The sequence below is a fragment of the Ochlerotatus camptorhynchus genome, unplaced genomic scaffold, assembly GCF_037179485.1.
Source record: "Ochlerotatus camptorhynchus isolate MF236.1 unplaced genomic scaffold, CSIRO-AGI_Acam_v1.1 ptg000598l, whole genome shotgun sequence".
NCBI lineage: Eukaryota > Metazoa > Arthropoda > Insecta > Diptera > Culicidae > Ochlerotatus > Ochlerotatus camptorhynchus.
In genome coordinates this window covers 171,700-194,953 of record NW_027041078.1, presented here as the reverse complement: position 1 = coordinate 194,953, position 23,254 = coordinate 171,700, and the positions used below count along the sequence as shown (strand labels likewise).

The 23,254-nt window shown below is 38.1% G+C and overlaps 1 protein-coding gene across 1 annotated transcript in view; it reads right to left on the bottom strand.

Moving 5' to 3' along the window:
* Rab5 (RAS oncogene family member Rab5) overlaps positions 1-18,865 on the bottom strand; it is a 34,950-nt gene extending 16,085 nt beyond the window's left edge. The window contains exon 1 of the mRNA XM_065237255.1: positions 18,763-18,865. The gene's annotated coding sequence lies outside the window, so the exon portion shown is untranslated. The remainder of the gene's footprint in view (positions 1-18,762) is intronic.
* Positions 18,866-23,254: the final 4,389 nt, after the last annotated feature.

The window sequence follows — 23,254 nt, the reverse complement described above, 5'->3', positions numbered from 1 at the left end:
TTTCAAACGTTTCCTAGAAGGCAAATCTGAAGCATCCAGAACGAAAAAATCTGTCATATTCAGTTAAACTTGTGAGTCGATAAGTGTTTTTGCATAGTGCTCATCACTGTTTTTCATCAAGCGTGAAGCAATTGTGAAAGTATATGAAAGAATGTAAGATAGAAGAACTGCGGAAGCCAAGCGAAGGAGAGAGACTAATTCTGCCAAAGAAACCGAACAGCAGAAGAAGCTACGAGAGCAGGAGTTTGAAGTAAAATGGCATTATCTGGTAGTGCTTAATTTCTTTTAAATTTTTCAATTCATCGTTAGATCACAACAAGTGTTCGTGAACGTTTAGTAGATGAAATGGCTTACCAACTTTGTTGAACATAGTGAAGACGATAAATTAAAGAAAATATGTGTTTTGATAAAAAAAATACGTGTTTTTGGGGGGTCCGTCCTCAAAAAACGCTCTCTATCTCGATTTGAGCGAAATTTACGACTTTTATGTCTTCAGAAAACTTGTTTGTAATTATTTTTGCTACAATTTTACTAAAGACGTCAACCATTTGTGAAAAAATAAATTTTTCATTTCACTTTTAGGGGGATCACAAAACCCATACCTTCAAAAGATAAATCATATCATACTCATCAGCTTTTCTCAAGACGTAATTACTCTAAATCCCCTCTCCACGGTACTATTAATTAAGAGCGTCAAACTAGACTTTTCAACCACTGTGCAATGGGGAAAAAGTTCGCAAGCTTCGCAGTTTTTGAGAAGTTTTGCCACTACAAATCTTTAAACACTCCACGATGTTTTTTTAATCTAGTTCGTTTATTTGTAAGGCTCAATCGCGTTAGCTTTACGGACCCGATAACGTATTGTTCATTGTCTGTAATAAAATCTAATTCAATGTCTAGTAGGAGCTTGCCCGAAGCCGGCGCCAGTGGTGTAGTGGTAAGCGTGACTGCTTTCTAACACCCCAATGGGTCTGGGTTCAATCCCAGCCGAAGTCGGTGGGATTTTTCTAGGGCATAAAAATCTCTGGTCACGTCTTCCTTCGGAAGGGTAGTAAAGCCGTTGGTCCCGGCCCATGCGTGTTGAATGGGTGCGATATCCTACGCAGGTGTGGAAGCTGTCTTCCTGTACATTCGATTGCCGTCAATGGATGGCAATCGATGTCCGTCGGTGATTGGCACTAGATTGCGGAACAGAGACCGACGTTAAATAAAGGAAAAAGAAAAAAAAAAGAGTTTGGCCGAATACTCGCGGCTTACTTGAGGTTAGAGGGGTACATTTTCGAAGGATAGGATCAGGGGAGGAGCTTGGGGTGGGGTTTCGTTCTCATCAGAGCGTTGTCGCCTGTATATAACTTCATGATGGTGTTAAGGACATATTGTCAGAACTTGGCGATCAACGTAATCCACACAAAAATAGTGTTTTAATGCAATAAGTTCACATTTGTTTTGAGGATTGCTCCATTCATGATTGTTTAGAGTAAATAAATGCATTTTAGACATTTGTGAATAATGGGTTTGGAATACGACTCAAACTTTTGCTGCGAACTCGCTTCACTATTGATTTTTTTTTTGTTGTACGCCCGTAAATTTGGTACAAATGTTATGTTCTGAGTGCTTTATCTTTAAGATCTTTTGTCATCACCTTTGCATGGGTCCCATCTCATTGCTCGATTCCGGGCAATGAGAAGGCGGACTCACTTGCTAAGGTGGGCGCTATAGAAGGCGATATTTACGTCCCATGTCAAACCGGCCATAACAGGTTCATGCGGTAGGTATGATCTCTATCCAGGCTTGCCTAAACTCCTCGAACTCAGATTATGCCGTATAGATGCTCATTCATCGTGAGTTAGTTCATCCCTCACATATCAAGAGCAATCATGTCAAATCCAAAGAGCGCAAAAGAGCTCGAGCTCAAATTGATGCTCAAGCTGGACTTCCACAAACATCATCAGTTTTTTGGCAAATTTGTCCATAAACTCCTCGTGCCGTCGCCATGTAGAATTTTTGGCCAGGAAGCTGTCCGAAATCCATTTTGAGGTAGGTTTCATCGTCGATGAGCAAGCATCCTTAGTACTTCGTCAAAACCTGCTGGTAAAATTTCCGAGCTCGAGTTTTGGTGACGCAACTTTGCTTCAACGTTCTGTTTGGTTGCTTGCTGGCTCGATAAGAACGATATCCTGCTCGCAAACGAATTCTTCGAACGGCTGCGAGCAGCAGCGTATTTTTGTGCGATTTCATTATCTGATAGTCCAGGGTTTGTTCTGACGGTTCTCAACACCTTCTGGTTCAGCTTGCGGTCATATGTTTCACTACGACGCTTACTTTGAGGCACTGAAACGTTTGAGCACATCATACACGGTTGATTTGGCGATTTTCAACGTTTTTGCGATTTTTATTGCGGACCACGTTGGATTATCAACGTGGGTGTACAGAATTTTTTCTCTCCTCTCGGCTTCCATCTGGAATAATTTTTGACTCACTGCACGAAACACCGTGAAATTTATACCACAGAAAGTGGGCACCTAGGTAAAAAAAACCGCTGTAAAATAATTCTTGCAGCGGTCACTTTCCGTGCCGATGCAACACAATAAGTGATTCCGGATTCTAACTGGACAGAACTTTACGATGACGAGACAGTTGAAATGCCGAAATCGTGGTTTAGATTACAAACACGAGAGCTATTCTGCTTTGCCTAAAATAGGAGCATTTGCCGAGAATATATACAGTTACCCTACGAATACAATTTCCACTTTGGAGTTACGGAATATATGCATACGTTCTGTTTTTTTTTTAATTTCTTGGTTGTGCGCTTCTTTCTCGAATACAATACAAAATCACTCATTCATGCGCACTGGGAGAAGCCATCAAGAGCCAAGCTCTCTACGAATACATCACGAAGCTGTAGACTAGAAGAAAACGTGAATACGTAAATTAGAATAACAAATGAAATAAAGATGAAGACCCTGATGAATTCAAATGTTAAAACAATGTAAAATCATAATTAACAGAAATAAACGTAATTTAACTACTACTAAAGCTCCAAGTTTACTGCTTTGCGCGAGCACATCACGAAGTTAAAATTTCTGCTCGCTAGGCAGAGTCGATGTACACCCGAGAACGAGCTCCGCATCCCTCTCAGCGATGCGGGGTGTAAAAACCCAGCTTGAGCATCAACTATAGCTCCGTGAGAGCAAAATATATCATCATCAAAATATGCTGGAGCTCAGCTTATTGATGACTCTTGTTGGAGCTTTTGTACTCTATCTATGGTCGTGTGGTAAAATATTTTTATAAAACAGACTGACCATACTTTACCATTCAGACTAGAGGCGCAAATACACGTTTCAAATGAGTTGATTCAATTCTCACCCGATCTGGTAGTGAGCGTTCAATTGACTGGATATTGAACAAAGCAAATCCGATATCGACCAGCCATCTGGACGTTCATTTCGCAGTTCAAGAGAGTTCAACGCTGGCTGAGGGTTGTATTTTGCTGTACTTATAGACGTCGTCTCCATTTCGCTCGATCCATGACTGCATGTCGCCAGTCTGACGAGGCTACGTCCATAGTTCCATTCGGATCCAGTTTGATGTTCCGGAGGAAGTAAGGAAGCAGAAACTTTCAAAGTTTGCCAAGAAATACACGATTTGGCAAGCGATCTGCTCATGTGGCAAACGGAGTGCGCCGTTCGTGACTGTAAACGGGGAGACCTACCTCAAGGTGTGTCTACAGAAGCGGCTGCTTCCTCTGTTGAAGCAACACGAGGGCCCTACGATCTTCTGGCCGTATCTAGCTTCGTGCCACTATTCAAATGTTGTCCTGGATTGGTACGAAGCCAACGGAGTCACTTTCGTACCCAAGGACCCCTCCCCAACGCACCGGAACTAAGGTCCATCGAAAAATACTGGGCTATTATGAAGCAGGCACTACGGAAGCATCTCAAGGAGGTCAAATCTGAGGAAGACATGAAGAAAAAGTGGGTTTCTGTACAGAAGAAGCTGCAACCAGAAGTTGTACAGAACCTAATGAGTGGAGTTAAGCGTAAGGTGCGAGCGTACGGTTATGGTATTGAAGTTGTATGAAATAAATATGCCAAAAGCTCACTAATGGGTGATATTTTATTGTTCGAAAGTTTGAAAAGGATCGATCAACTAGGTAATTTTCTACAGCGTTTTTTTTTTTCCGTGATGCAATTTGATGTGGGACACCTATTATCAAAATATTGCTTGCAATGGATAGATATCGAGTAAACTAAAAGATTAAGTGTATTTTTCAACCGATTCGAGTATGAATATGGCATTAAATCTGGTTTTGAAAGTTGGTGCACAGGTAAAAAGTGAGGTCACTGTTGGGTTTAGATTTTTTTTTCGAAACCTCAGAAAACTTGTGATAGATCTATCACAATTTTGAGATCACAGGAGAAGGAAAAAATGTGATAATGTACACATATTTTGAAAATAACAGACTTGAATAACTTGAATGTGTATCACAGAATTGAAAAAAAAAAATAATCAAAATATTAGTGATTCCGTCAACATCAATTGGGTTCTTCTTCCTTCGGAAGGGAAGTAAAGCCGTTGGTCCCGGCCCATGTGTGGCACTAGAATGCGGAACAGAGACCAACGTTAAATGAAGGGAAAAAATCAATTGGGTTCTTTAATTAAAAAAAAATATATCGGTTACTATGCATCATCTGAAAAAGCTTCGTTTGCTGAGCACAACGATATTTGTTTCGATCCCATTAATTTCCATATCGATTTTTAAATCAAGATTTAAAGCAAAATAATCACTTCTCTTTTTGACACAAACCTAACAAATTGACAGCTTGCTCCCACACAAAGTACCACCGAGGTGCGCTGGTGATGTTTGTTAATGTAATCGCACTTAATTAAAATAGTTCCATTGATGAAATTTTGGATTTCGGTTCTATTTGTAATGCAGATTACGTAAATGAAATTACCTCAACACCCCTAAGGTTGTGTTCTATTTGGTGAATTTTCACCTAAATTTGACAGATGGAAAATTTGCAAATAACCCTGCTATTCCACCAGACTTATTTTTGATAGATAAGGAATTAGGTTTCACAAACACTTTCTCGAAAATCGGCCGATCAACAATAGAGGGAACATTTTTATTTATATAAAAAATAACCCAATTGTACAGTTTACGTTTAAGTCTGTTCGCAACTCTTCTTGTCAGAGTTTACACACTGATTTTTAATTAATCTTTCAAACACAAAGTTGTTACCAAATCAAGCGGTGATTTGATGTGAGTTTTTAAAGTCAAATTCTTTACTCTCAACATTGGTCGTAAAAAAGGGACTTAAGTGACTAAATTTGAAGAAATAGTTACTTTAGTGACTATTTGATGAAAAAAGTCACTTTTTAGTGATTGACTTGAAGATAATGACCTACCCACTAAAAAGTGACCTGCTACCAGCCTTGCAGAACAGTTTACATATAAAGTTTTCATGATAACTAATCCCCGCCGAATAAAATTTCTTTATCTTTCAAGTTCTTTCAAATTATTGGAAAGTTCCTTGATATGTCCAGGGTTTGTTTAAATTAACAGACACAAATAGCAACACTTGGATCGATTCAATAAAACGCCTCGACGCAGACGAGTATCGTCCCAGTTTAAATAGAAAATGCAAACGTCTGATGGTATCGGTCAGAGCACAGTAGGTATTATTTTCAGGAGCTCACTTCTCCACACACAAAGTCATAAAGCACAAAGAAACACGGTTTTTAGCGAACGGAAGATTGCGTTTTGGTGCGGGAGGGGGGTGCTATTATCGTTGCAATCACTTGTGTGTTAACCTTCACCGTCGTAAGCTCTCTGTTTATTCGGTCCGGCTATATATCCCATCCTGTTCGTTAGCTTCTCATTGATGAGTAAGAACTCGAACGACGGGCGGTGGCAACGTCTGGCCCACACGAACAGTACCAAGTGAGTAAGCCGGCGGGTGAAGTGTCCTTAAACTTGTTGCAGTCGTTGCTCTGGAGGACTACTGTAACCGTTGAGCCGTAACAAAGCGGCCAACATGCGAGCTAGGTGTGTATGCGGATTCTAGGCAGTTACTTGAAAGGTGTGAATTACTGATGTTAATTTGTAGCTTATGACTGATCGAATTAATTTCAGCGAAACAATGTATTTATTTGAATTGGTGCTAAGGTAGAACCAGTATTAGTATTTTTTCAAGGTTGCAAATACTCATTTCAGCTAAAACAATGTTTTTTTTTTAATTATGAAATAATTAGAAGCTACGATCAAAGTTTGAATAGGTAAGATACCAGAAGAGGTTGCAAAGAATGTGTTTGACATTATAAACCTGTTTATTTCACTTCATGAGAGTCACAATCAGGGATTTTTAACACACTCACTCACTCACTCAGCGATCAGCGATCATAGAAAGCAAAATTTACAGGTTTAATTTTTCAAACGCATACTGTGTAACCTCTTCTTGTAAGTTACAAGTAAAACATGTAATCATATCATCTTTTGGTTTTATTATTCCGAAAAACATTATTTTAGCTGAAATGAGTATTTGCAACCTTGGTATTTTTTAAGAATATTCGTATTCGTGACTTATACGGAAATGAACCTTCAGCTTCTATGAATACCATATTTACAATTCACGGATTTTCAAAAGCAAAAATATAGGAGCTTACGAATTTCAACCCAAAGCAGTACCCTCTCCCATTCAAATGAAACTATAGATTTCGCCTATCAGAAAAAAAATCCCATAAAATAACAATGCATTTTACTGTTATCTCAACCATTGGACATTTTTGTCCACTACAACAAAAATACAACAAAATTTATGGTTCACAAGAATAAAAAACATGGTATTTGAAAAATTTAATGTAAATAAATGTGGGATGTACAGTAGAAAAAAAAAATTCTCAGTCAAATTCGGTCCTTTGACAGTCATTTTCATTATTTAAGCATTGTTTTGTTGTTTTACTATGGTTATTTCTTTTTTCGCATACTTAAGCAACTTTGAATGCATGTTTTCCACAAAAAACATGGACTACCATTTAAAAAAGGGCTAAACTATTAAAATTTGATCAAAGAGTAAGCATCTTAGAATTACATTTTTTAGCAAGAGTGAGTCTGTTTGACGATTGAACATAACTTTTCGGTATATTTTACTTACGATATCAGTCATTTAGCTTATTTTATTGAACTGATCAGGTAGGGGAATTGGATGTAATGTCGGCCTATATGCCCCTTATGTGGGCCCATACCAAGGGGTAGGTCACTCAGCACATTGTGCCGCAATTAGATTCGGTACAGCTTGGACACATCCATCGGCAAACCTTCGGCACAATCTCGTAGGCATTTGATTGTTGTAAATAAAATGGAAGCACTGCTGGCCACTGAAGTTGTTCACAACATTACGTGCTGTTTGGCTGTATATTCAGGAGCACCCTCTAATTATATATACCAGAGGAATTCAGAGCAGCAGTTCACTTCTCGATTCACTTATAGATTTAAAACCGAAATGCCGCTAGACCGATTTATCCTTGCGATTTCAAACCAAAACATTCAAGGTGTCAGAAATACCGGGTTGCCGGGATGGGTATTTTACAAACAATCGCAGCATGCTCTATGACCGGCACACCTGCGGCACACTGAAAAAAAGATGACCCAAGATTGGTGTGCGGAGTGACTTACCCCTTGGCCCATACATCAATTCAGCAATTGACTAAATTTTCAATAGAGACAAAAAATATCCATTAGTACCGTCCCAATGACGTGTTAATCTAGATAAAATTGATAAATAGCAGACTTGATGCATTGTTTGATAAATAGCAGACGATGGGCCCAATATTAGATCCATATGCAAACATTAGACCCATTTCCCCTATAGAAGGAAAATATACGATCCAATGTCACAGAGAACAGACGTTAAGGGTCGAACTAAATTTCTGTAAAAACTAGTGTAAAGATTCCTATTTGAATTGAGCGCACCAACGCCGACTTCCCTACTTAAAACCCTCTTTGACAACATGATGGCGTTGGCGTTGCACAACTTACACTATAAACTAAGTGCCGGTAGCGCCGAGCGGTAATTTTCAACCGTTCCCACTTATCTTTACATAAGTTTCTGGTGGAAGTTGGACGTCTGTTATCTGTGCCAATGTTACATATTAAATATACCGGAGTAAATTGTAATTAGGGCGAAACTGGACAAATGTAAACAAATGGTGATTTAACAGCAATCAGACGGAGCAGGCAAAGATCTGCTAACAAGTATGTACCCACAAACCATTTTTTTAACGTGTTCTACTATCGAAAAAATACTTGCAAAGCGAAAGGCAAAACAAAATTCATTTCTAAGCTAACTTAAAAATTGATAACGCTCTTTCTTTTGTTTACAATAGTTCAGAGTGCAGTTTTGAAACATTTCAATGAACGGGCAAAACCAATGTTGTTTACCAACAAAAGCGAAAAAAGTAAAAGGTTCATCTTTAATTAAAATGTAAACACGGTGAAAACTTAAGGAAATCAAAACAAGGCGCATAGTATTGGACGAATTGTTATCATATCGTCATACATGTTTTGGGCGATTTAATGGGGGCATATTTTTAGCGTTCCGCATTTAAGACCCACGCACATTAGATCCGGATCGGACGCGTTGCGGTAAAGTGACAGCTAAATCTATTGTCTAACTGTCAAATTTACGTCAACGCAACGCAAACGGATCTAATGTGGGTGGCCCTTTACGGGTGCAACTTCAAAAATTATGAAACGCTCAACACAAATAAAAATGGATCAATTTTACGATCATAAATTTATTTGCATTGAAAAAAATATTGCTACATCTTTAATTGACCAGCAGTTTTGGCGTGACTTTAAACCAGCGATTTCAAAAAACTGGACCAACTAATTTCTATTTTTTATGAAACGCACAAATGTTAACTACTTTTCTCGTGGTTCTAGAAGAAAAAAAATCTCAAAATAATGTTTTATTTCAAAGTTAGAGTGGTAGTAAACGTCATTTTAACTGTTCGAATGAAGTGATTAGTTAAAAATTAAAGTAATACGTGCAACTTGCTCGGTTTTCCTCCACCTGTTTACATTTTGCTAGTTTCGCCCTAATCACAATTTGCTCCCGAGATGTGTTTTAATAGGGAGTGCTGAGCTTTGTCATCGTCATTGACAGACTTTCGTGCGATATTAACAAAATTGTTTTTCACATAGTCACTGATAGACTTGGTCCTCAAAAAAACCTTTGTCAAAATCTCATTCATTTTTTCGTCAATGACGAAGATTCACATTATTGTTATCCTAGCAGTTCAGGATGAAGATGCTTGTTCACATCAACGACTCCATTTAAATTTTTGCTCAAGTCATTTAATTTCGTTACAAATTTAGCTAATAACAAAATCTGCACATGTTCGTGACTGACAGCACAGTCACTGACAATTGACATGATTTGCTTTGAATAAGATTGTGGACTCAAATGAGTGACCAAAGCAGAATATTGAATCACCGTGTGTTGTCGAGATTTTGCAGTACTGGCAATAGCACCGACAAACCGACATGAAACTTAAACTTAACTCTTAACGTTATCGAGAATCCATAACGGCGGATTCAAATGTGCAGCGATCCCATCTGTCAAAACCATAGGAATTTGTTATCTAGATAAAAATAATTTACCCGGCATAGATTAGACACAAACCAACTCATACATTTTGTATGCGTGTTCGTGGCTAGGATACATATTTTTCACTTTGATCAGAAATTAGATGGTACTTTGTATGCTCATTCAAGTCGGTTTGTCGGTAGTCGTTAGATAAAAGAATAACCAACATTTTCCAGTAAAAATTTCTTAAGTTAATTGACTTTTAGCGAAGACAACAAATCAAGAAGACTGGCAACTCTTTCATTTTTTCTATGAGACAGGTACAATCGCGTCATCTGCCGCTCAAAGGTAAATGCTTCGAACGCATTTGATAGCAAAGATTACATCCTCCCAGTGGCGTCGCGTAACCTCACTTTTTACCTGTGCACCAACCTTCAAAAACAGATTTAATGCCATATTCATACTGGAATCGGTTGAAAAATACACTTCAAGAGCAAATTTTCATTATGTCGTAAGTAACATTCGCACCAATCCGAGAAAAATAAAGTTTTGTTTTGATGACCGAAAAGTTATTCCTATTTCCAAGTAAACACATATAATCTCATAGTGATAGCAATGTTTAACATATTTAGCAGGGTTTTAATCATACAAATGCAAATCGCTAGCTTTCATGCTAAAAAATACTGGTTTTTGAGTCAAAAGTTATTATACGTAGTTTGGTGGCCCCTATTGTTACTTAAGTCAAAGTGTATTTACCAGGATATTCGGGAGAATTATCAATTACGTCTCCTTACGTGCAGCCCATTCATCATTTTAGGACCACCGAAATCATCTTAGCAACAAACAGTTCGATTTATTCACTTTAATAATGAGAAAGCGAAACGACGAACGTACACTTTTCACGGGTTTCTCAGCGCTGTTACTTAAGTCAAACGGCATCTCCATAGAAATTGGGTGACTTAAGTAACATCGAAAACTATTTTGATCGGAAGGTGATTACGTCAAAAAGCAATTTGGCTGGCAAATAAATTTAAAAATGGGATTTGATCCTATATTCGGACAGTATATAGTGTAATAGCAGGAGAATCGATTGACACTGATAGCTCGACTTTGTTTACCTTTGTTACATTCGACGTAATGAAAATTTGCTCTTGACTTAATCTTCTAGTTAACTCGATATCTATCCATTGCAAGCAATATTTTGATAATTGTTTATGTTTTGAGAGTTGGTGCACAGGTAGATTGAGGTTAAGGCGACGCCACTGCGATCCTCCGAAGAAAGGTTTGTGTATTTGCTCATTTTTCTATGCGTTGCTTCCACCTTCACTCCAGCGCAATCTATCGCTTGGATTCTGGCAAAGTTGCCAGACTTCTTGATATGATGTTTTCGCTTTTAGGTTAGTAAAAGCTTATTTTGCGAAAAATAATTGGGTTCTTTAAATTTGAAAAATATATCGGTGTTTATATATCTTCTGAAAGAGCTTCGTTTTCTGAGCAAAGCGATATTTTTTTCGAAGCCACACACGATTTTTTAATCAAGATAATAACTTCACTGTTTGACACTAAACTGACAAACTGACAGCTCGCTCTCATACAAAGTGACACCGAGGGGTGCTAATAAGGTGATTTTTGCAAATGTAATCGTACTTATTTAAAATAATTCTAGTGTACCAAAATTGATGAAATTTTGGGTTTGGGTTCCATTTTGATGCAGATTACCAATATGCATTTACCTCAATACCCTTAAAGAACCCAATTTAAGCGGAACCGGTTTGTAAGTAACCGGTCAGTGAAAGTAAAACGGTGCACAATATGTCTTTAAATGCTTAATCAACAGTCTTGAACATTTTTAAAACCAATCCTGAACCGTGTTGGTAATGAAAATTAATAAATGATATCAATAAGAACCATAATAAGTACCCAGTGCCACATTGGTAACGCTCAAAATGCATCAAAAAGATAAACTGTATAACTAGACTTACACGATTTGAATGGAATAAATAAAAACTTATTTGTATTAGTTAGGGGAAATGGACGTAATGTCGGCCTAAATGCTCCTAGTTTGGGCCCATACATAAATTCAACCATCGACTAAATTTTCAATAGCGACCAAAAATATCCATTAGTACCGTCCCAATGACGCGTTCATCTAGAAACAATTGATAAATAGCAGATTTTTAGCTATGGGCCCAATCTTAGATCCATAGTTCAACATTAGAGCCATTTCCCCTACTTATTAACGTATGATCTTCTAGAAAATACATCCTCCATTGAAAAATAGGATGTTCTTGGACTGATAAATTATCAAAGAACAGTCTATTTATCAAAGAAGGGTGTATTCTCTCGAAGATCGTAATAAATAGTCGAAAGCAAGATCTACAGAAAAAGGAAGAGTAACTGAAGTTTTCCGGAACACGGTTCTTTCCGGGTAATGGTCTGCAGGGAAATTGATTTCCGGTGAATGGTTATCCGAGTAATGTCATAGAATCAAGTTCGCTCCTTGGCGTCCTTAACGGAACTGCAGATTTGTTTCAGTCAGTTGCAAGAGAATACACTCAATTCTGTTTTTACACGATTTTTTGTTTCGATTTTGCCCTCATCCATGATGGTTACAGTAATTTTGATACTACCTGATTTTTCTTTCATTTTTTGTGATTTGTTCAAACAAGTTGCATTAAATTTGGTTGAATATTGAGATCTTCTTCTTCGCATTTCAAGCTTATTGCTTATCGCATATTAGCTTATTGTGTGCTCTTGTAGTGTTCTAGATGGACTTCCACAGTTATTATTAATTGAGAGCTTTCGATGCATGTACCATTTTTGCATTTGTATAATTGTGTGGCAAGTCCAATCTAACTCTTATGCCCAGGGAAATCGAGAAATTTTCCAATCCGGACAATTCCTAGACCGAATGATTTGCATAGATTCCATAAATCAGCTTTGACATATTTTGTTACTAGGGACATTGTTTAAGTCGTGATTGCTCTCAGTATATCCTATGATCTGAGCTAAGAAAGGACCCGTTGTTGATCTAGTGGATCGATTTCGAATTTTAACAAGCTAGAACATTTTGTATATGTACATGAAAATAGACCATAAACGATGATTTTAGGCTTTATGCACCTCTTTGGATATGTTCCTGCTCAAGACATTGTTCAAACTTTGGTTGATCTAGTAGATCATATGATCAGAACTCTTGACCAATTTAGAAGATGGAAATGGATCTTGAATTATGAGCTTAGGTTTTAGGTACCATCATAGGGAGGGCCAAAGCATAGATGGGTTTAGCGATACACTCAAGGATTAGTACTCCATGATAGCTTGTATGATCAAGGGCGTCTAAAAAATAATTTCAAAACAAATATAAGTGGTATTTCATTACAACAATTGATTTCAGTAAGTTATACCGGTGCGTTAAGGTGAATTACTCACTATCAATGTACACAACGGAAGAGAAAATCAACGCAATAAGAAATTCCTTATCTCCGCATTCAATATCGAATAGCAGCATGAGTCATCTTGTTGAATAATATTAGACTATCACCGATACCTACACAGAAGTAGTCCATTTCAAACAAAACTCGATCAAATTTGCACCTATTAGAACTTCACCATCAGCTAGTTACGCCCACATTGCATTGGACTAACAATATTATCGTTCTTGAATAAAGACACGTTCCAAATAACTGAGACACATCAAGATACATGTGATGGAAGCAATTTACAAGGTGGCTCTACAACTGCGACAAGACCCGCATAATCAACCCTAATCTCAGTGCAATGCAAGGCACTTTGCTCGTATATCTCAGTAGGTAGATATATCTTAACACTGAGGGCCGTGCACCGAGGGGAATATTTACTTATCTATTAGCAAACGTCACATTTCTGGGGTAATGAAGAAGTACGTATTCGTTTTGCTATCCAGACTATAATTTGCTTATAGCGATCCGTCCGGATGGTGACGACTGCGTGAACCTTAACTGTAGTTGTTTTCATTACCAAACTGCTGTTATTGCTGTCGCTGTGGTGGTGTGTTTTTCTTCTTTTTTCTTTCTTCTTGTTTGTTACAACTGGGGCCACAAAAGAGATTTCACTTGTAACTCACTGGCTGAGTTTACTCGCTCTGCACTACACACTCGAAGGGCAGCTCGTAGTTCCGGAACTGAACAAACTTAAACATTCGCACACTGAGCTGCTAAAAAACAAAGAGGAATTTTTCGTTGTCCCGTTCCGATAATTTAATAATCATTTTTAAGTGCGCACTACATTCATTCATGAAAATGTCACTTTTCTTTCCTTTATTTTGCTACTTCACTCGGCACAACGATGTACTGCTATCTCGTTTTTTTGTTGTACGACGTAGCATACAAAATATATCAGAAAATAAGCTCTCACTCATGCCAATACACGAACATGCACTCTTGGAGTGTTGGAGTGTGATCAGCACTTCACTTGATGCGAGAGCACGGTGGGTTCAGTTTGACGAGAAGAAACTGCTCAGCTGCTGGTACAATTAATTCCATGAAGGGCCACATTTTCTTGCAAAGTAATAACTCAAATTTAATTTTAACAACTATTATTATGTTAACAAACTATTAAATTTTTTTATTTTTTTTTTAGATTTATAACACGTTCCCAGCCTACATTTTGTGCTTAACGCCTGTCTGTTCATTCCGCCAAATACAAACGACTTCGAATAGGTAGACACTACTCGCGATATATTTTCCAAGCAAATTCTACCAGTTCGAACTGACTCTTCTGGTTTAAACGTTACAAGAAGGATTTCAGAAAAGAAGACGCTCAATGCTTTTTACGCGATTTTCATTTTTCAAATTGTCCTCATTTGGGGTGTGTACATAAATGTCAATACCACCTTATTTTTCATTATTATTTTTTCTGATTTTTAGAACAAGTTTCACTAAACTTTGATGCAACTAGCGATTACGCGAGTAAAAACAGAATTGAGTGTACGTTAAAGTATCGAGTCGATTTGGGCTTCTAAGTGAATGAGAGGAGCCAAGCTGACAAAATTTAAAGGGATTTTTATTATATTTATTATTATTTCTCGTAGTCGACTCGCGGCCTAAAGGAAGATGCCGAAGATGCACAAAAGACGTAGCAGTCATGTTGAAAATACGCTACAAGGGACAGGGGGTCCAAAGTTGGTGCACACTTAAGAAAATTGATGTAAATTTATGTGCTTTGAGACTTACATATTCATATACGAGCGTCAATTTTGACATAAAATTGAGTCATAAAAGACGCGAAATTCAGCTCAATCAAACGAACTTTCGAACTTTTCAGTCTCGGAGCACTTAACTTTACATGACGTTTTTTTACGTCTCATCCTTTATGTCAAAGATGGATTCCGTCACGTGTGAGATTAGGTATTTATAAGTGTGTGCTTCATGAAACGTTTAACGTTTGTTTGCCTTTAACGAAGCACCAACTTTATTCCGCCTTCCTCTGATAGTGTATTTTTCTACATGTCTAGTCACCCTAAAATTACACGTCTGTTATGCATCTTCCCTAAGCAGAACTTGCTCACACTAAATCTTGCGAAGTTGCTCGTATTTGACTGAATGAATACCAGGGAAGAACAGGGGACAAATGCACCCCGGGCAAAACGCTCGATTTGGATTTTCATACCTACTCCACTCTTAATTCTGGGATTTTTTGTTTCAAAATTCTAGTTTAAGTACTAAACTAACAACTAGCACTGTGGCTTGTCAAGTTTAATAATTAAAACGGGAATGCTATGAAAAATCTCATCGGCTGTTTTGGCCCGAGGTACATTTTGGGCACAAAACTTGTGGCGGTGTGAGAAAGAAACTAGTACCTAAGCCACATCGGATATGTGTGAATACTCCTTAAATGCTTTAAAGGAGCTCGCAAGCTATAGCGGTTTGTTTCGAGCTCTCATTGAACACGGATAATGTTCACAAAAGCAATGTTGATGCTTTGCAATGAACCATTCCCCAGAATGTACCATTCTCCAGAAAAGATGATGAAATTAGTAATTTTCACTTTTCTTTTTTTTTACTATTGATAATACACTAAGTTTACTTTTATGAAACTATGTATTTATCAATTCCAAACCATTTTTTAGCTCTTTATAAAATGACAACCTTCAAGTTTTCGAGCACTTCGTTCATCATTTAGTAAGTCAAAGGGTCTATTATGCAATCCAATTCAATCAGTCGGAAACTGTTAAACCTTATCGAAGAATTGTTCGACCTGAGTTGAAGAATTTCTCGTGATGGATTAAAAAATCGGTACATGGAACGTTGAACTACCGATTAATAACATTTTTCCACTCGTTATTATCCCAAATGGTCATTACCCCGAATCCCTTGCGAAAAGCTATTGATTATATATTTTCCTTGTATATCTTCATCATACATCCAAAGAATTAATTATTTTCTCTTTTATATCTTCAAAGAAGGGAATATTCCCTTCTTTATCGTATATCCAAAGAATTAATTATTTCCTTTTCTTATATTTTCAAAGAAGGGAAAACCCATTGATCCATTAAGGTCTCCTAAAACCCCTTGACCCATTAAGAAGTTTTTTTCTTCTTTTAATATACACGAAAGAAGATTCCAGGAGGGACTATAATAAACAAAAATAGTAAATCTAATACATGTCATACTTTTCTGGGGAATGATACATTCTGGAGAATGCTTTTCTGGGAAATGGTGCATTCTGGGGAATGGTGCATTCCGGGGAATGGTTTTCAGGGGAAAGTTATAGAACCGAAAGGTTTTTCCAGATATTTTCAACACACAGTAAATAAAAAGCTGTTATAGCACCTAATATGAAAAAGAAACGGTTTAGTAGCCAAGTTATCACAGGGTGGCCACTCAATCTCAATTTTTAAAATCCCGCATTTTTCCCAACATCGCGTTTCAGCTGAAGTGGCAAAGTTATAATCAATATTGCTGCATATGAAAATGAAATTTACATCGATTTAAGTGTATTCGAATCGTTTATTTATTATTTACGCTCCAAGAGTGCCACCCCTACAAACTGTTCAAAAATTAGCACAATTGGGCATTTATGTTTCCAATATACATTGTTTTTGTGAAATTTTGAAAAAAAAAACTGTATAAAATAGTATTAAAAATAGTTTCCATTTTAATTCTTTGACGCACATGGTTTATGTGTTTTTGATAAACAAAAAAAAAAACAATATTTTAGTGGAATAAACAATAAAAGCACAGTTGCTGTCATACCTAAGAATAGTAATTTGTTGTTTAGAAATGAACATTTATGAGTTTCACTTCATTTTAGACATATGGTCTTTTTGTCCCATAAGAGTGGCCCTCTTGCCCCGTAGCATTTTTTAGAGCAGGTCTGACATGACATTTTGAAAAAATCATTACCATTTTTTTGATGGGGTTTAATTTTAATTTCAATGATGATACATGGAGACATGGTTATAAACTTACAATTCGTTTCACGAACTCCTATAAATATTCACAGAATCGCATATTAAAACGCGCTATCGTTGGGGTGACCTTTTTGCCCCTAGTTCCCCTACTCCTTCCGGCGAAAAACAGTTTCAGATTAGCGAAAGAGAAAGTCGATTAAGAGAACCGATCAATGGTACTTATAACCTTATCCATTTTTCGGCTTGAAATATGCTGAATTTTGCGTGCACGGAATTTAGAAATGTTTGAAGCACCTGTCGGAATGTGAGGTATTATGTTAAATTTGTTCGCAATAATACCAGTATCCTGTAAGTATCGCAATAATAACAGTATCCTGGTTATCATGATTGTGCTACGATGTTACGGTTGCCAAACACAAAACGGAAACAAGTAAGATTGTTTAAATTTATAATCTGTCACACATCTGTCCAATTTGGACGGGCTCGATGGTTCAGTGCACTCAGCAAGTAGAAGGTCGTGGGTTTAAACCATTCCCGTCCACTTGAAAAATGTGTAACTTTGTATCCTTTGGCTTATCCTCCCCCACCGTTGCACAGTGGCACTTATGAGGGGTCGTTAAGTTCTCTGTATTTCTCTTAAGTAAATGTCGAGCTAACAATCCTTCTTCCAACAGTTGCAAGGACGCGAACAGAACAATTCTCAATCGTCTGAAGGTCTAGATTAGTTTGAACGTTTAGGGACATATTTACAGGAAATCGTATGGAAATCCTAATGGGTACTGCAATGTTTTTAAGCATGTAGTACGAGAATAGCATACGCTTATAGATGTACTTGGGACCAATGGGCAGTCAAGTAATTAGCCAATTTAAAATCGTTATACCTTCCGACAGATATGATTGTAGTCCGTTGTACTCCTTTAATCTAGTACTGGATTGAAGGAGTACAACGGTACTACAATCATGTCTCTCAAAGGTATTTTCGTACTTTCGCATATTTGGCTTTTTTTTCGTTTGTTAAATAATTAAGTCGTAAACACGCCATTCGAACCCACCGTGTCTGCGCTACGATCTTGTAGCTGCAAGCCGTCTCTTTCACTCGCGTTCCGTCATCTTTTTCCTATTCCTTCATCATCGTTCCAGAAGGTCTTCTTCTTTGTCTGCTCGCTTTTACGTGTTTTTTTCCTCTCAAATCAATTATCTCACATTTTAATAATTTTTTGTTCCAGATTTTCTGTTCAATGTTGAGAATTTATGACAAATTAAGATTGATAAGATTTTTCCCGTTTTTAACACAGCGAACCTTGCAGTTTCTATCGATTGACAAGCAAAACCACTTCATTTTCTTTTCTTTTTTTTGCAAAATCACACAACTCCAAAACCTCTTCCTGTTTCTCGCTTTGCTGAATCTCTTATCTGAAAAATTCCTCCTCCACTGGATATCTTTGGGTAAACTTTCCGATGGGTGTATTCATGGCGTCAAACTGATCACGAGCTTTTATTGGAAAATATAAATCACTTGGTTCTGTTGTGGCAGCACATAATAATATTCGCACTACATACCAACAATGCAAAAATATGGAGATGGATGACGGATCGACGGGAAATCCACACACAAAAATGGTCAGGTAGCAATTACACATACAGATGAACACACGCTTTTCACGAAACTATTTTTTTCATCAGCTTCCTATTAAAGGTTCGTAAATCCATACTTTTCCAGTGCCAATCCAATTAACAGCACCGAATTAATCCTCAGTCGATCGTAATATTCACCTTTCCGATAATCCTGGGTCGAATATCTCACCGTAACTTGATAATTTTACGCGATAATTCGTTGGAAACGCGAACTTTTTCTTCGATCCGATGATGATGATGACTCTACCTTCACTTGCTGCTGGCTTTTTGTGTTTGACGACGACGACGACGATGTCTGGTTAGTCGAACATCGAAGAGAAACGACCGATCATCGCCGACGTTCGCGTCCGCCCATCGATGTCAAAGTGGCACGGCATAGATCCGGTTGTACGAGTTCGCCGTCTCTTTTGCTCTTACACTGCTCTTGCACAGCAGTAAACAAACGTCAAAATCACTGCTCCCCACAGAAGCGAGGGAACGACAGAGACGACTAGCTTTTCATTACCACACCTGTTATCTCGACTTCGACCGACATCGTTTCTGGCTGACAGATGTAGCACGGGATTTTAGAATATTTTCGGAACTGATGCGTGGGTCTAGACTGTAAAAAGAATGCACGGTTGGAAAAAAAAGTTTTTATAATTTGGATGTTGTTTTGAGCAAAATATGTGAATAATTCAACTCGGACACTGTCCATCAATGGTTTGAATGTTGATGTATAATTTTACTATAATTTAATATATTATATTATTATACTATACAATTATAGTTTACAATAATGTAATATAATTGTGTTATTCGATTTTTTGAAGCGTATCGTTGGAAGAAGATTCTCATCCCTCCGATTTTGGTCATTCATGTGAAAGCATATCGGTAACTAAATATGATCTTGCTGTTAAGGGGAGCCGCATACAAGTCAAAATCATTGAAGGGATCCCTTCCAAAAATACTCATATTATCTGAAGCTGTTTTAAAAACCGGTAGTCTCCATCTTGCATCCTAAATTAATGCTATTCGTTGACCATAAATGTTGGCAGATTATGAAATGATTTTCGACTTTTTTTGATCGTGGATAAATTTTAGTAAATTTTGAAGAGATTAATAGAAGAAAATGTTTCGACTGAAAAAGAAAGCAATACGCTCATTTTATGCATTGTGCTTCAACAAATAACCAGGTGCATTTGGAATCGAACCAGACCCCAAGATATTTGAAAGACATAGAATGAGTGATCGGCCTACCCAAAAGTTGAAGCTTCGGTTGTGCTGGGCTATGCTTCCTAGAAAAAACGACCAACTCAGTTTTCTCCGTGGAGAATTCGATACCTAGCTGAATAGCCCAAGTAGACAAATTGTCTAATAGCGAATTCGTTTATTATCGGGGTTGGAACCAGTTCCAACCCAGTGCGAAACCGAACTTTTTGTCAGTGCGAACCTCAACCTGAGCTGGGTTTTAAAAACAAACGATAAAACTGACGTTTGTCAGAAAACAAGCAGTCCCAATCTTGATACCCGATCCAGGTTGGAACTGAATAATAAACGAATTCGCTATAAGGTATCTTGTAAGGGTCCTTGCAGGTCGGCCTCTCTGGGCCCTGTCATAGACACTACTCCGTCATCTGCAAGTTGTCTCAGCGTGCAGTTGTCACTTAGACAATTGTCAATTTCTCTGGCGTAGAAATTATACAAAAGGGGGCTTAAACATGAGCCCTGGCGGAGACCCATGTAACTAAATCGAGAAGCTGTAGAGTTTCCATGAGAAAAGCTCATATGTTTCTCTGACAGCAAATTGTACAAAAAGTTATTAATTAATGGAGAAAGGCCACATGCGTGGAGTTTGTCTGAAAGGACTTCAACCGATACTGAATCAAAAGCCCCCTTAATATCCAAGAACACAGAAGCCATTTGCTCTTTTTTAGCAAAAGCCAACTTTTCGTGCGAACTTAAGAATCTGAGTACTCCTCGCTCTCGTTGTTCGAAGACCGGTTACGCATCCTTCGCGCCGCGTTCCAAAGCGTATTCATCGACGTTTCGCGCGATAATCCGTCCACGAATTGCCGCCAGTATCCGCGTTTCTTGGCTTCGATGAGGCTCTTGAGTTCGCGTTCAAGAGCCGAGTACGCTTCGAAATACACGGGTGTTCCACGTTTCCGGAAAAGCTTAAACGCGTCGGACTTTTTACGATAAACCTCTGTGCATTGGTGGTCCCACCAAGGGGAAGGAGGATTCCTACGCAAAGACGTACCAGGAACCGGCCGAGTTTGAGCTCGAAGCGCGCTGTCCAAGATCAGATTGGAGAGGAAGTTATATTCCTCCAACGGTGGAAGCCCTTCTACCGACGACACGGCTTCCTCTATCGCGGTCTTGAACGTTGTCCAATCGATATTACGGGTGAGGTCGTACGCGACGTTAACGGATTCCGACGGATTGAACCCACTGGCAATCGAAATTTTGATAGGCAAGTGATCACTACCGTGGGGATCCTGGATCACATTCCACGTGCAATCCAACGATAATGAGTTAGAGCAAAGTGTGAGGTCCTAATTTACTTCCATTCGAGGATGGTCCAGCCAAACGTGTTACTTCTCCATTGTTAAGTATTGTCATATTGAAGTTATCACAGATGTCATATATAAAAGTAGAACGGTTGTCATCATACAGTTCCCCCCAGCCTGTACCGTGGGAATTGAAATCTCCCATGATCAACCGTGGAGCAGGAAGTACCGAACATATATCTGAAAGTTGTTTTCGATTAACAACGGCTCTAGGAGGAATATAAACAGAAGCAATACAAAGGCTCTTACCTTTAAAAATAGCCTGACATGCGATAACTTCAATACCTGGAAATTGTGGAAGATTCACTCTATAGAAGGAATGGCACTTTTTGATCCCCAAAAGTACACCTCCTCCACGCGAATCCTCACGATCCAGTCGAATAATGTTAAAATCATAAAAAGGAAGATCAATATCTGAAGAGAGCCAAGTTTCACTAAGAGCAAATGCATCACAATCATTATTGTGAACTAAAAACTTAAAAGAGTCTAATTTAGGAATAAGGCTTCGACAATTCCACTGTAGAATAGTGATCAAATCTCCGACCTCGTTTGGAAAATTATCCATCGAAGGAAATGATTGCTGCAATGAGGGGCCACTTCAATGTCAATTGCTTCAAGAGGGTCTTCACAGTAGGAAGCATTGCCAGAACAATGCTTTTGAGAGGATCAGAAATATTCAGGTACTTGAGGATATCGTCCACAATTTTATCAAATGAGAACAACCCAGATGAAGAAGGGGCTTCTGTTCTTAAAAATGGGACATCAGGGGTTTTGGATGCCCCCGGGAGAGGTGGAAAATCCTGGGTATAGTCAGTTCTTCTGAATCCAGGAGGAGTAGAAACTTCCTTTTTTCCACCACTCCTTGATTTGGGCAAGCTGATTTGAGGTTCTTCATTGTCAACTTTCCGCGAACGGATGCATTTTCGTTTCCGGGCTGAAAAACGGAAAGAAGTTCCCTCCTCAGCCAAGTCAGAGTCAGTCTCGTCATCTGACAAAAGAGAAAAGGGATTTTTGTCGTTGGTCGATGGCGTGGCCGTCTTAAGCATTTCTGCAAAAGACTGCCGGGAACGTTCCTTAAGTGAGCGTTGTAATTTCTCCCCGCGTTGTTTGGACACCGGGCATGACGAGATGCCATGAGGAATTCCCTTACAGTACACGCATTTTGTTGCAGTGACTGTCCAGGCGCCATCCTCGTGCTTCTCCCGAAACATTACCTGTAAGCCCAACTTTATCGTCAACATTACCTTTACGATGAATTAAAAAAAAAATATGCGCCAATTTAAGGTTCTAAAATCATCTTCAAAATTGCTTACATTTACAACATTTTGAATATTACTATAAATTACAATGCTGTAGTCAATCACTATTACCATCAGTTCAATATTGCTAATAACTTCCATGTATGTCAACTGCGTCATCTACTTAGTTATTTCAATCTATTTATTTATTTATTTTTCGTCCATCAAGAGTAGACCATTTTGATACAATCAACATATACACTTGGTTCTATAGCCAGAAACCTCAATGATTTAATCAACTCTGGCATTTATATCAATCTCATCAACCTAAATAAACTTCAACAGCATTATTATTTCACACCAACTCTATCTACCACAACACTGTATACCGTTTGCATTCGAAAATGGCGACTATTTCCGTAATAGTCTTAAACACTAGTGATATTTTGTATCGGGGGATCTTGAACAATACACGTTGTAGTTTCATTTTTATACCTGTGATCTTGACATTTTTACCTAGGGGATGAGTACTCAAGGGGGTTAGTTTTTGATAAGTCTTTAGTGGGAATGACACTGATGAAGACTGCACATTGTAGTCGTAATACGTATCTGTCATGGATACCAAAATTAATTAAGTGGAATTAAATGGAAGATAAGCTTTTTTTGCTGTTTCATCTAACAGTTCTTACAGCATGCAATTTGTATACAAGGTGAATTGAGGTGAATTGAGCTAACTTATTTTTACCGAACTCAGTATATTTTTTGAAGAGATTAGAACAGCTGAGCGCTCGGTAATCGTATTGGCAATTTCGACAGATTATGAGCACGCGGTAGTCAAGC